Raw genomic sequence first — 11,448 nt, forward strand, 5'->3', positions numbered from 1 at the left:
TGGGGGAGATTTATCAAGACCAGCCCTTTCTGTGCCACAATTGATATCCATAGTGCTTCCAGAAGATGTGCCTAATTTATAAGGAAGTGCACTAACTGTCATAAATTAAGCACTTCCTCCAGCAGTCCATGCTCCTAAACAGAGCCGTGGTAGATTTTTTGCTTAATTTACGCCAGAAAACTGGTGTAAATGAAGATAAATTTGTTACAACGGCTGGCCATACCCCCTTCTGCCTTTACCACCCCCCCTTTATGGAACATTGACCACAGAATCTGAGGGGTTAAATGTTCAGACGTTGCCTCTGGGTGTGTGCTCTGCAAAAAAAAACAGATACCCAGCAGCTACAGCGCTTTCTCAGCTTCTGAGCGAGTTCCATGTTTAAACCCCGGATTATCGCCGTTCATGTATGGCGGAGGTCCTGAAGGGGTTAAAACAGCTGAACTACAGTGATCAACAGCAAACAGAAACTTACCCACCAGGAGGCTGAAAGTGGATTGGAGGCAGACAGTAGGTAGTCAGGGCTGCAGACTGTGTGAACTGTGAAGACAGTGCACAGATATGATATTCAACCAGGGCCAGACTGGCAAGCAATCCCTACTAGCCCACATACAGTATCATCCCTTTTCTGTATTGCACAGGTGTACACTACCACTATACAATCAATAATATAACTTACAATACCACACAGTATCATATCTAATACAGCGTACTGTACCCCACATATAGATAATATCATACACTAAGCCCTGGAATAGCCCCTAAAATATATAGTTTATACATAATGCCCCCTGTTTAAAATTATTTATGTATACTGTCCAAGACAATAAGATTGCCTCCCTTAAAAAATATATTTCTCCCAATCTGAAACACGAGTGTTTTTATATATATATATACATATATATATATATATATATATATATATATAATGTAAAAGTGTATAGGAGTAGCACTATACTGCAGTATGTAACAGAGTATAGAACTATATGGCAGTATATGACAAAGTATAGCACTATACAGCAGTATATACCAGTGTATAGCACTATACAACAGTGTACAGCACTATACAGCAGTATTGTCACGGGAGGGGAGAAACACCAGAAAGACAACAAAAGTGAAAGGACCACCTACGGATACCCTAAACCTAGCCCTGACTCCTGTCAGTATGAATAGACCTTGAAGTGGGAATATTCATACACCGGAAACCTAGGCCCTAGAGACCCTGAAAATCCCTAGGCATAGTGACAGAGTCTGAGACCATTGGTTCCTTCCCAGATGAATGAACCAGCGTCTCCCTGAGGCCTAGTAAGCGACAAGCAAATGGGAGCAACAGAATACCAAGAGAAGTACACTTATCTTATATAGAAAATGGATGTGCAGGAACTCAGATGAGGACAACACACCAGCTCTTCCAACTCCAGGCAGAGCATATCAACGGCGTGGTAAGAAGTGTGAGTCCAGATTAAACAGAGGAGCAGTGATGAAGACAAGCTACACCTGAAACAAGAGGTGTGTTCATACCAACAACAACACTGCAAATTGAAAACCTAGAGGCTGTCAGATAACCTCACGTGACGCAAGTCTTTCAGATCTTCTAACCTCTGTCATGGGAGGGATCGTGACAATACCCCTCCTTCTACGGGTGAACTCCGGACACCCAGGACCGACCTTATCCGGATGAGCCCTGTGAAAGGATCTCACAAGGCGACTAGCATTGATGTCGGCCTCTGGAACCCACATTCTCTCCTCCGGACCGTAACCCTTCTAGTGAACGAGATACTGGAGGGATCTACAGAGAATTCGAGAGTCCACTATCCTGGAGATCTGAAACTCAAGATTACCGTCCACCATGGCAGGAGGCAAGGAGGTTCGACATATCTCTTCAGCAATGACTTGTGGAAATCATTATGAATTTTTAAAGCCTGTGAAAGTTCAAGACATAAGGCTACCGGGTTAATAATGGCAGAGTTCTTATATGGTTAGACCAACCTATAAGATATAACTCAAATTGGGTGTATGAAATACACTGGGGTCTAGTATAATATACGAAACCAACCAACAAAACAAACCAATAACCCCATAAGAATTAGAGAACACACATATAAAATATATGTAATTTATTGACACAATCAAATAACATAAAATATGACACAAGGCACGAAGGTAAAGGAGGGTGGGACGCCCCATGTAACGGGATCATGAACAACCACCCTCACGTATACCCAACTAACAAGGAAAAGAGTCACCACTCTGGGTATAGAGTCGCATAAGTTAGGGAAAGCTGTAAGTTCACCCAAAGTAACATATAAACATATGTATGCTACATGCCAAAAAGTAAATATGGTCACACTTAGCAGACTTGCCCACCCTGAGTGACATAGATGGCCGCCTGGAAAATACAGACAGCCAAATGTGAAGTGGGTAAGGCAGGGCAAGAGTGCTAAGTGTAAGCAGTAACCTAAGGTAGCAAGCTAACCAAGCATGAAAACAAAACATAAATTACCCATAGTATGCTGGAGCCCAGAGACTGTGACTGGAGCTGCACCTCGATGCACGTTTCGCCTGGAGAGGCTTCGTCAGGAGAAAAAAGTAACAAACAATGTCCGTCTTTAAATAGTGTGGTCCACAGCCGGCAGTTAATTAGCGCATACGCCCAGTGATGTGGAGCATGACATCATAGAGGCGCGCCACCCAATACCTAAAGCCAGACGAGGCACGCCCACCGCGTCACATGGCCAGACAGGGGGAGGGAGCCGCACTGACAGCGCGCAGCCACACACCCCTCCCATCCGATCACATGACATGAGGGCGCGCGTTAGCCGGCTCACAAAGGACCAGGTATAGGAGCGCCACCATGATGCCGCCCCACAGCGCACCAGTTTACTTTTTTGCATGTAGCATACATATGTTTATATGTTACTTTGGGTGAACTTACAGCTTTCCCAAACTTATGCAGCTCTATACCTAGAGTGGTGAACCTTTTCCTTGTTAGTTGGGTATACGTGAGGGTGGTTGTTCATGATCCCGTTACATGGGCCGTTCCACCCTCTTTTACCTTCGTGCCTTGTGTCATATTTTATGTTATTTGATTGTGTCAATAAATTACATATATTTTATATATGTGTTCTCTCATTCTTATGGGGTTATTGGTTTGTTTTGTTAGTTAGAGTTCTTATATGGACCAATAAACCTTTGACCCAACTTCCAGAGAGGTACCTTTAAGTTAATGTTTCTTGTGGACAGCCACACAGAATCACATCTCTCAGGTTCGGACCACTCATACGTCTCTTGTCTGTCATACGTTTATACTTGTTGGCCTTTTTTTTTTTCACATTATTTTGAATTTTCCGCCAAATAGATGACAAAGAAGAGGAAAATCTTTCCTCTTCAGGTATACCAGAAGTCTCAGCACCAGAAACTGTGCCAAACTGCGGATGGAACCCATATGCCCCAAAAAACGGCGACTTTTCAGTAGTGGATTCCTACCTACGGTTATTCATGGCGAAATTCGGCCAAAGACAGAAATGAAGACCACTCCTCCTGATTCTCCGAGACAAAGCATCTCAAATAAGTTATCAGACTCTGGTTAGTGCGCTCAGTCTGTCCGTTCAACTGAGGATGAAAGGCCGAAGAGAAGGACAATTGTACCCCCAGACGAGTACAGAAGGCCACCACATCAAAAGGAATACCATGTAATTTCACGATGTTATCGACAAACACTTATGCAAGAGTTTTAGCATTAGGTATACCTGGCAATGCTATAAAGTGCGCCATCTTACTAAAGCGATCAACCACCATAAAAATTAGTTTTTCCTGAAGAATTAGGTAAATCTGTGATACAATTCATAGATAAATGAGTCCAAGCTCGGGACGGGAAGGGCAACGGAAGTAAAGATCTGGAAGGCCGAGTATGTGTCATCTTAGCACGTGCACAAGTAGTACAATATGACACATAGTCCTCAACATACTTATGCAACTCCGGCCACCAGAATCTACGAGAGATGAGATCGACAGTGGATCTGCTCCCAGGGTGTCCTGTGAGAACCACACAGTCCTCGAACACCTTGTGATGTAATTCCGAAGAAACAAACAACTTCCCCAGAGGACAAAAATCCGGTGCATCTCCCTGGGCCTCCAACACCTCTGCCTCAAGGTCGGGATACATGGCGGATATAACTAACCCTTCAGACAATATCGGACCAGGATCTTCCAAATCACCCTCCCACAGGAAAGCTACGCGACAAAGTATCAGCCTTGACGTTCTTAACCCCAGGGCGATAGGTGACGATGAAATTAAATCTGGGAAAAAACAACCATCTGGCCTGCCTAGGGTTCAGTTGTTTAGCTGTCTCCAGGTAAGCCATATTTTTGTGATCAGTAAGCACAGTAATAGGATGAAATGCTCCTTCCAACCAATGATACCACTCCTCAAAAGCCAACTTAATGGCCAGCAACTCTCTATTTCTCCACGTCATAATTTCTTTCCGCAGCCGAGAGTTTCTTAGAGAAGAATGCACATAGGTGCCATTTACTAGGTGAAGGACCCCGCAACAAGACTGCTCCTACCCCTACCTCTGATGCGTCAACTTCCACAATGAATGGCTGTGACATATCTGGTTGCACCAGTATAGAAGCAGAAGCAAAACATTACTTCACCGCAGAAAAAGCTTGTAATGCTGCATCAGACCAGACTGAGATATCCGAACCTTTCCTAGTCATGTCCGTTAAAAGTTTAACCTCAGTAGAGTAGCTCAAAATGAATTTACATGGTTGATGAACCCTAAAAGCCGCATAAGCGCTTTCATATTTTCGGGTTGTTCTCTGGATCCATACAGAAACCTGAAGATGATAGTAGGTAACCCAGGAATTGCACTTCCTGAACTGCAAATACACACTTCTCCATCTTAGCCTACAATTTATTCTCTCTTAAGATCTGTAACACCTGTCTCAAGTGATCCCGATGAACTTCCATATCTGGAGAATAAATTAGTATGTCATCCAGATACACAACAACAAACCTCCCCACCAGATGATGAAAGATATAATTAACAAAATGCTGCAAAACCGCAGGAGCATTAGTTAACCCAAACGGCATGACCAGACTTTTAAAATGACCCTCTGGGGTATTAAACGCCGTCTTCCATTCATCCTCTTCCTTGAATCTGACCGGATTATATGCCCCCTTAGGTCTAACTTGGAGAACACCTTGGCACCAACAATCTGGTTAAACAAGTCAGGAATCAAAGGAAAGGGGTACGGATCACGGACCGTAATCCGATTGAGCTCACAGAAACCCTGCTGCCACTGAGGACTTGGAAAGTCTAATATGTCCCTTAGCCAAACTCTCAGCAATATACTCTCGCATGGCCGCTCTTTCGGGTTCAGAAAGGTTATATAACCTAGATTGGGCAACTTCGCTCTGGGAATAAGATTGATAGGACAATCATAGTCCCGATGTGGGGGTAAACCCTGGCAACCACTCTCAAAAAATACATCAGAAAAATCTGAAATGAAAGAGGGAACAGCTTTAGTGATCAAGACAGAAAGAGATGTATTAAGACAGTTATCCACGCAATATTCACTCCAATCGAGAATCTGTCTCGCTTGCCAGTCAATGGTATGATTATGTTTGCTCAACCATGGTAAACCCAGAACCAACGGAGCAGGCAAACCCTCCAGCACAAAACACGAAATGGATTCCTGATGAAAATCACCCATGGATGTCCTGCACCATCTTTGACAAACATTTCTGAGTAAGTGGTGCGGAGTCTATTGCAAACACCAAAATATTTTTCTCTAATGCACTTGTTGTCAACCCATGCAAATGGACGAACTGACCATCAACTAGGTTAGCCCCTGCCCTAATGTCAATAAACACCTCAATTCCCACAGTTTTGGACTCTAGCCCCACCTCAGCATACAGGAGAAATCAGGTACTACCAGTAAATGACAAAAGTAAGTTCTCTGACTCCCCACCCCACCACCAAGAGTAAGATGGGAATTAAAAGTTTTTTTTTGTGTGTGTTTTCACCTTGACGCTGAATGTAAGGACAAACATTAACAAAATGTCCCCTTGTTGCACAGAAAAAAACATACTCCCTTCTTATGACTAAAACTCTTGCAAGCAGGCCCAGGGGTAGCTCCCCCTAACTGCTCAGATTCGTCACCAGGCATAAACTCAGAAGTATCTTCACCCAAAGTGTCAGAGGAAGTTGCCACGTTATATGATAGTTTATCCTGAGAGTGTGGGACCTTAGATTTCTCTCTCGGGCATCTATCCATACGTACAGCAAGGGACATATCCACTTTTAATGACTCAGGATTTTCGTGAAAGGCCAATGCGTCTTTTAGCCTCTCGGATAATCCCTGACAGAATTGGCTACGGAGAGCTTGATCATTCCACTTCGTATCCGTAGCCATAGCTTCCTAAATTCAGAGCACATCCAGGGCGTACAATTCAAATGTAGGCTTTATTCACCTGACAGCCTACCAGAAAGCTTCCATTTGAATTTTACGCCCTGGATGTGCTGTGGAATTTCTTCATTTTTTGGATTATTTTGGAGGTGGATCATCCCCACAGCCGCTGGCACTCTACACACGCAAGTGGGATTGCGGTGCTACCCAGACTTAGTTTTTTGCTAAATTCAGAGCAATGGATCTCTGCAGAACGCTGTCCCTGCTGTAAACCACGTAACTTGGTCTTGGCCAGGGAGATCCGATTCGGGTCATCGCAGATAAGACCTAGAGCTCTGAAAAACTCATCTACCGACCGGAGGTAGAAAAAAAGCAACAACATGATAAATACCCACTCTTTGAATCTAATCCCCAGATGAGAGCAGACGTAACTTAAAGTGCAATTTACACGACTCTCTGAATCCCCCCGAAAATCTGTCCAGAAGTGCAACCTTAGGTTCAGGACAGGCCAGCCAGTCTCTTAGATTTTCTGACTCCTGTCACGGGAGAAACTGTGACAGGTGATTCTGGAGAGATAAGTGACCACAAGTTGTCACAATATATACAATGAGGAACAGATGTATTTGAACAACCTGCAATTTTGCAAGTTCTCCCACTTATAAATCATGGAGGGGTCTGAAATTCACATTGTAGGCGCATTCCCACTCTGAGAGACAGAATAAAAAATATAGACACCAGAGACAAAATTGTGGACCTGCATAAGGCTGGAAAGTGCTACGGGGCAATTGACAAGCAGCTTGGTGAAAATAGATCAACTGTTGGAGCAATTGTTAGAAAATGGAAGAGGCTAAAGATGACTGTCAGTCTCCTTTGGACTGAGGATCTATTCATGATCTCACCATGTAGGGTATCACTGATGATAAGAAAGGTGAGGAATCAGCCCAGAACTACAAGGGAGGAGCTGGTCAATGACATGAAGAGAGCAGGGATCACAGTTTCAAAGGTCACTGTCGGTAGAACACTACACCGTCATGGTTTCAAATCAAGCATTGCATGGAAGGTTCCCCTGCTCAAGTCATCACATGCCCAGGCCCGTCTGAAGTTTGCCAATGACCATCTGGATGATCCAGAAGAGGCATGGGAGAAAGTCATGTGGTCAGATGAGACTAAAGTATAACTTTTAGGTGTAAACTTCACTCGTTGTGTTTGGAGGAAAAAGAAGGATAAGTTGCATCCCAAGAACACCATCCCTACTGTGAAGCATGGGGGGTGGTAACATCATGTTTCTGGGTGCTTTTCTGCAAAGGGGACAAAACAACTGCACTGTATTAAGGAGAGGATGAATGGGGCCATTTATTGTGAGATTTTAAGCAACAACCTCCTTTCCTTAGTCAGAGCATTGAAGATGGGTCATGGCTGGGTCTTCGAACATGACAACGACCCAAAGCACACAGACAGGATAACCAAGGAGTGGCTCCGTAAGAAGCATATCAAGGTTCTGGAGTGGCCTAGCCAGTCTCCAGACCTAAATCCAATAGAACATCTTTGGAGGGAACTGAAACTCTGTGTTGCTCAGCAACAGCCCTGAAACCTGACAGATCTAGAGGAGATCTGTGTGCAAGAGTTGGCCAATATCCCTGTTGCAGTGTGTGCAAACCTGGTCAAGAACTACAGGAAACGTTTGACCTCTGTAATTGCAAACAAAGGCTTCTGTAACAAATATTAACACAGATTTTCACCAAGCTGCTTGGCAATTGCCCCGTAGCACTTTCCAGACTTGTGGAGGTCCACAATTTCTGTCTCTGGTGTCTTTTGACAGCTCTTTGGTCTTGCCCATGGTAGTAGTTGGCTTCTGACTGACTGTGGGGTGGACAGGTGTCTTTAAAGAGCTCAGACAGATGCTACTCTTTGAGAGCCAGAATTCTTGCTGTTTCTCAGGTGTGCAAATACTTAAGTTCAGCAGTGCAAGACAAATACATTCTTTAATAATCATACAATGTGATTTCCTTAATTTTTTTTATTTTTATTCTGTCTCTCAGAGTGGGAAATTGCAGTTGAAGCAAGATCATTCTACAAATAAAACCTCCCTGACAAGGTCAATGGCAGATTTATACTGCTACATAGCATACAGGTGAATACATCCTATTTATATGTCAGCCTACACTTACCGAACATGCTGTAGTGTCAAAAGACCCTTACTAAGTTGCTGGAGTATTTTTGTGACTTTTCATATCTCCACTTTTAGGTTTCCACTAGTGAGATTTTTGTCAGCATCTACCTGAGACAATCCAAAGACATTTCCGGAACTTAAGAAAAGATTAAGAGCAAACAACTTGTGCAGTGGATCAGCTTTTCTCACAGCGGGAGCCAACTCTGTAATCAATAGGAATTACCCAGATGAGGTTTAGAAGGTTTTGCAATAATTAAGTCTGCCAAAGCCACATCAAAAGGCAGCACGAGCTTAACATGATCCAGTACAGGACTTGCCGGGGTTTACAGCAGATTTCATGGACGAACGTCTGTAAATGGAACAATTTAAACAGGTTCCTGACAAGCATTTATGTAAAAGATGTCTCTTTAATTTGTTCTATCAGGGTGAAGGTAAGGCATGGAAGCGGCGATTACTGCTCGCTGGTTGAGCGGCTGCAAATATCAGAAGTCTGTACACATAATTTTTGCATTTGTAGAAGAAATTCTTCAAATTGTTGCTCTTTAGTATTTCAATGTATACCTTTCTTTCTATCTATCTATCTATCTATCTATCTATCTATCTATCTATCTATCTAATCTATATATCGCTGGTTTCACACGAGCAAGTGTCATGCTCCGGACTCGCAGCACAGCACCCGTCTTGAATTTCCAGCACTGCCAGGGCCGCATAGCGTTTATATTGATTTATGATGCTATGTAACCCTTAGAGGTCTGGAATGTATTGGATAACACTGACATAATGCTGTCAGTGTTAGCCAATACATTACAGAACTGTAAGGGTTACATAGCATCATAAATCAATATAATGCTATGCGACCCTGGAAGTGCTGGAAGTTCAGGACAGGTGCTGTGCTGCGAGTCCGGAGCATGACACTTGCTCGTGTGAAACCAGCGATATATACAGGGAGTGCAGAATTATTAGGCAAGTTGTATTTTTGAGGATTAATTTTATTATTGAACAACAACCATGTTCTCAATGAACCCAAAAAACTCATTAATATCAAAGCTGAATATTTTTGGAAGTAGTTTTTAGTTTGTTTTTAGTTTTAGCTATTTTAGGGGGATATCTGTGTGTGCAGGTGACTATTACTGTACATAATTATTAGGCAACTTAACAAAAAACAAATATATACCTATTTCAATTATTTATTTTTACCAGTGAAACCAATATAACATCTCAACATTCACAAATATACATTTCTGACATTCAAAAACAAAACAAAAACAAATCAGTGACCAATATAGCCACCTTTCTTTGCAAGGACACTCAAAAGCCTGCCATCCATGGATTCTGTCAGTGTTTTGATCTGTTCACCATCAACATTGCGTGCAGCAGCAACCACAGCCTCCCAGACACTGTTCAGAGAGGTGTACTGTTTTCCCTCCTTGTAAATCTCACATTTGATGATGGACCACAGGTTCTCAATGGGGTTCAGATCAGGTGAACAAGGAGGCCATGTCATTAGATTTTCTTCTTTTATACCCTTTCTTGCCAGCCACGCTGTGGAGTACTTGGACGCGTGTGATGGAGCATTGTCCTGCATGAAAATCATGTTTTTCTTACCTTGCAGACTTCTTCCTGTACCACTGCTTGAAGAAGGTGTCTTCCAGAAACTGGCAGTAGGACTGGGAGTTGAGCTTGACTCCATCCTCAACCCGAAAAAGGCCCCACAAGCTCATCTTTGATGATACCAGCCCAAACCAGTACTCCACCTCCACCTTGCTGGCGTCTGAGTCGGACTGGAGCTCTCTGCCCTTTACCAATCCAGCCATCTGGCCCATCAAGACTCACTCTCATTTCATCAGTCCATAAAACCTTAGAAAAATCAGTCTTGAGATATTTCTTGGCCCAGTCTTGACGTTTCAGCTTGTGTGTCTTGTTCAGTGGTGGTCGTCTTTCAGCCTTTCTTACCTTGGCCATGTCTCTGAGTATTGCACACCTTGTGCTTTTGGGCACTCCAGTGATGTTGCAGCTCTGAAATATGGCCAAACTGGTGGCAAGTGGCAACTTGGCAGCTGCACGCTTGACTTTTCTCAGTTCATGGGCAGTTATTTTGCGCCTTGGTTTTTCCACACGCTTCTTGCGACCCTGTTGACTATTTTGAATGAAACGCTTGATTGTTCGATGATCACGCTTCAGAAGCTTTGCAATTTTAAGAGTGCTGCATCCCTCTGCAAGATATCTCACTATTTTTGACTTTTCTGAGCCTGTCAAGTCCTTCTTTTGACCCATTTTGCCAAAGGAAAGGAAGTTGCCTAATAATTATGCACACCTGATATAGGGTGTTGATGTCATTAGACCACACCCCTTCTCATTACAGAGATGCACATCACCTAATATGCTTAATTGGTAGTAGGCTTTCGAGTCTATACAGCTTGGAGTAAGACAACATGCATAAAGAGGATGATGTGGTCAAAATACTCATTTGCCTAATAATTCTGCAGGTAGTGTAGATTAGATAGATAGATGGATAGAAAGAAAGGTATACATTGAAATACTAAAGAGCAACAATTTGAAGAATTTCTTCTTGGAATATGAGATTTTTCAGCTCAGCAGAGCAGTAGCTACATGAATACATAAAATTACTCGTCTAGTATTATTCCACAAGTGTATTACGTTCTACCATTTATTTTATGTTTTTAGTTACAGAACCGAAATCTTAAGAAAAAAAAATAACAGAAATTGTATCTATTTCTTCCCTTCTGAGAACAATTTAGAATTTGTAAAATGCTAATAAATGTCATACTAAAGCCGAACCTATAGGATAATGCAAAATAGTTTTCCTGCTAATACACGACGCTCCTTCCTGCGACATTCTATTCGTA

This window comes from Bufo gargarizans, chromosome 9 (genome assembly GCF_014858855.1).
Source record: "Bufo gargarizans isolate SCDJY-AF-19 chromosome 9, ASM1485885v1, whole genome shotgun sequence".
In the NCBI taxonomy this organism is placed as follows: domain Eukaryota; kingdom Metazoa; phylum Chordata; class Amphibia; order Anura; family Bufonidae; genus Bufo; species Bufo gargarizans.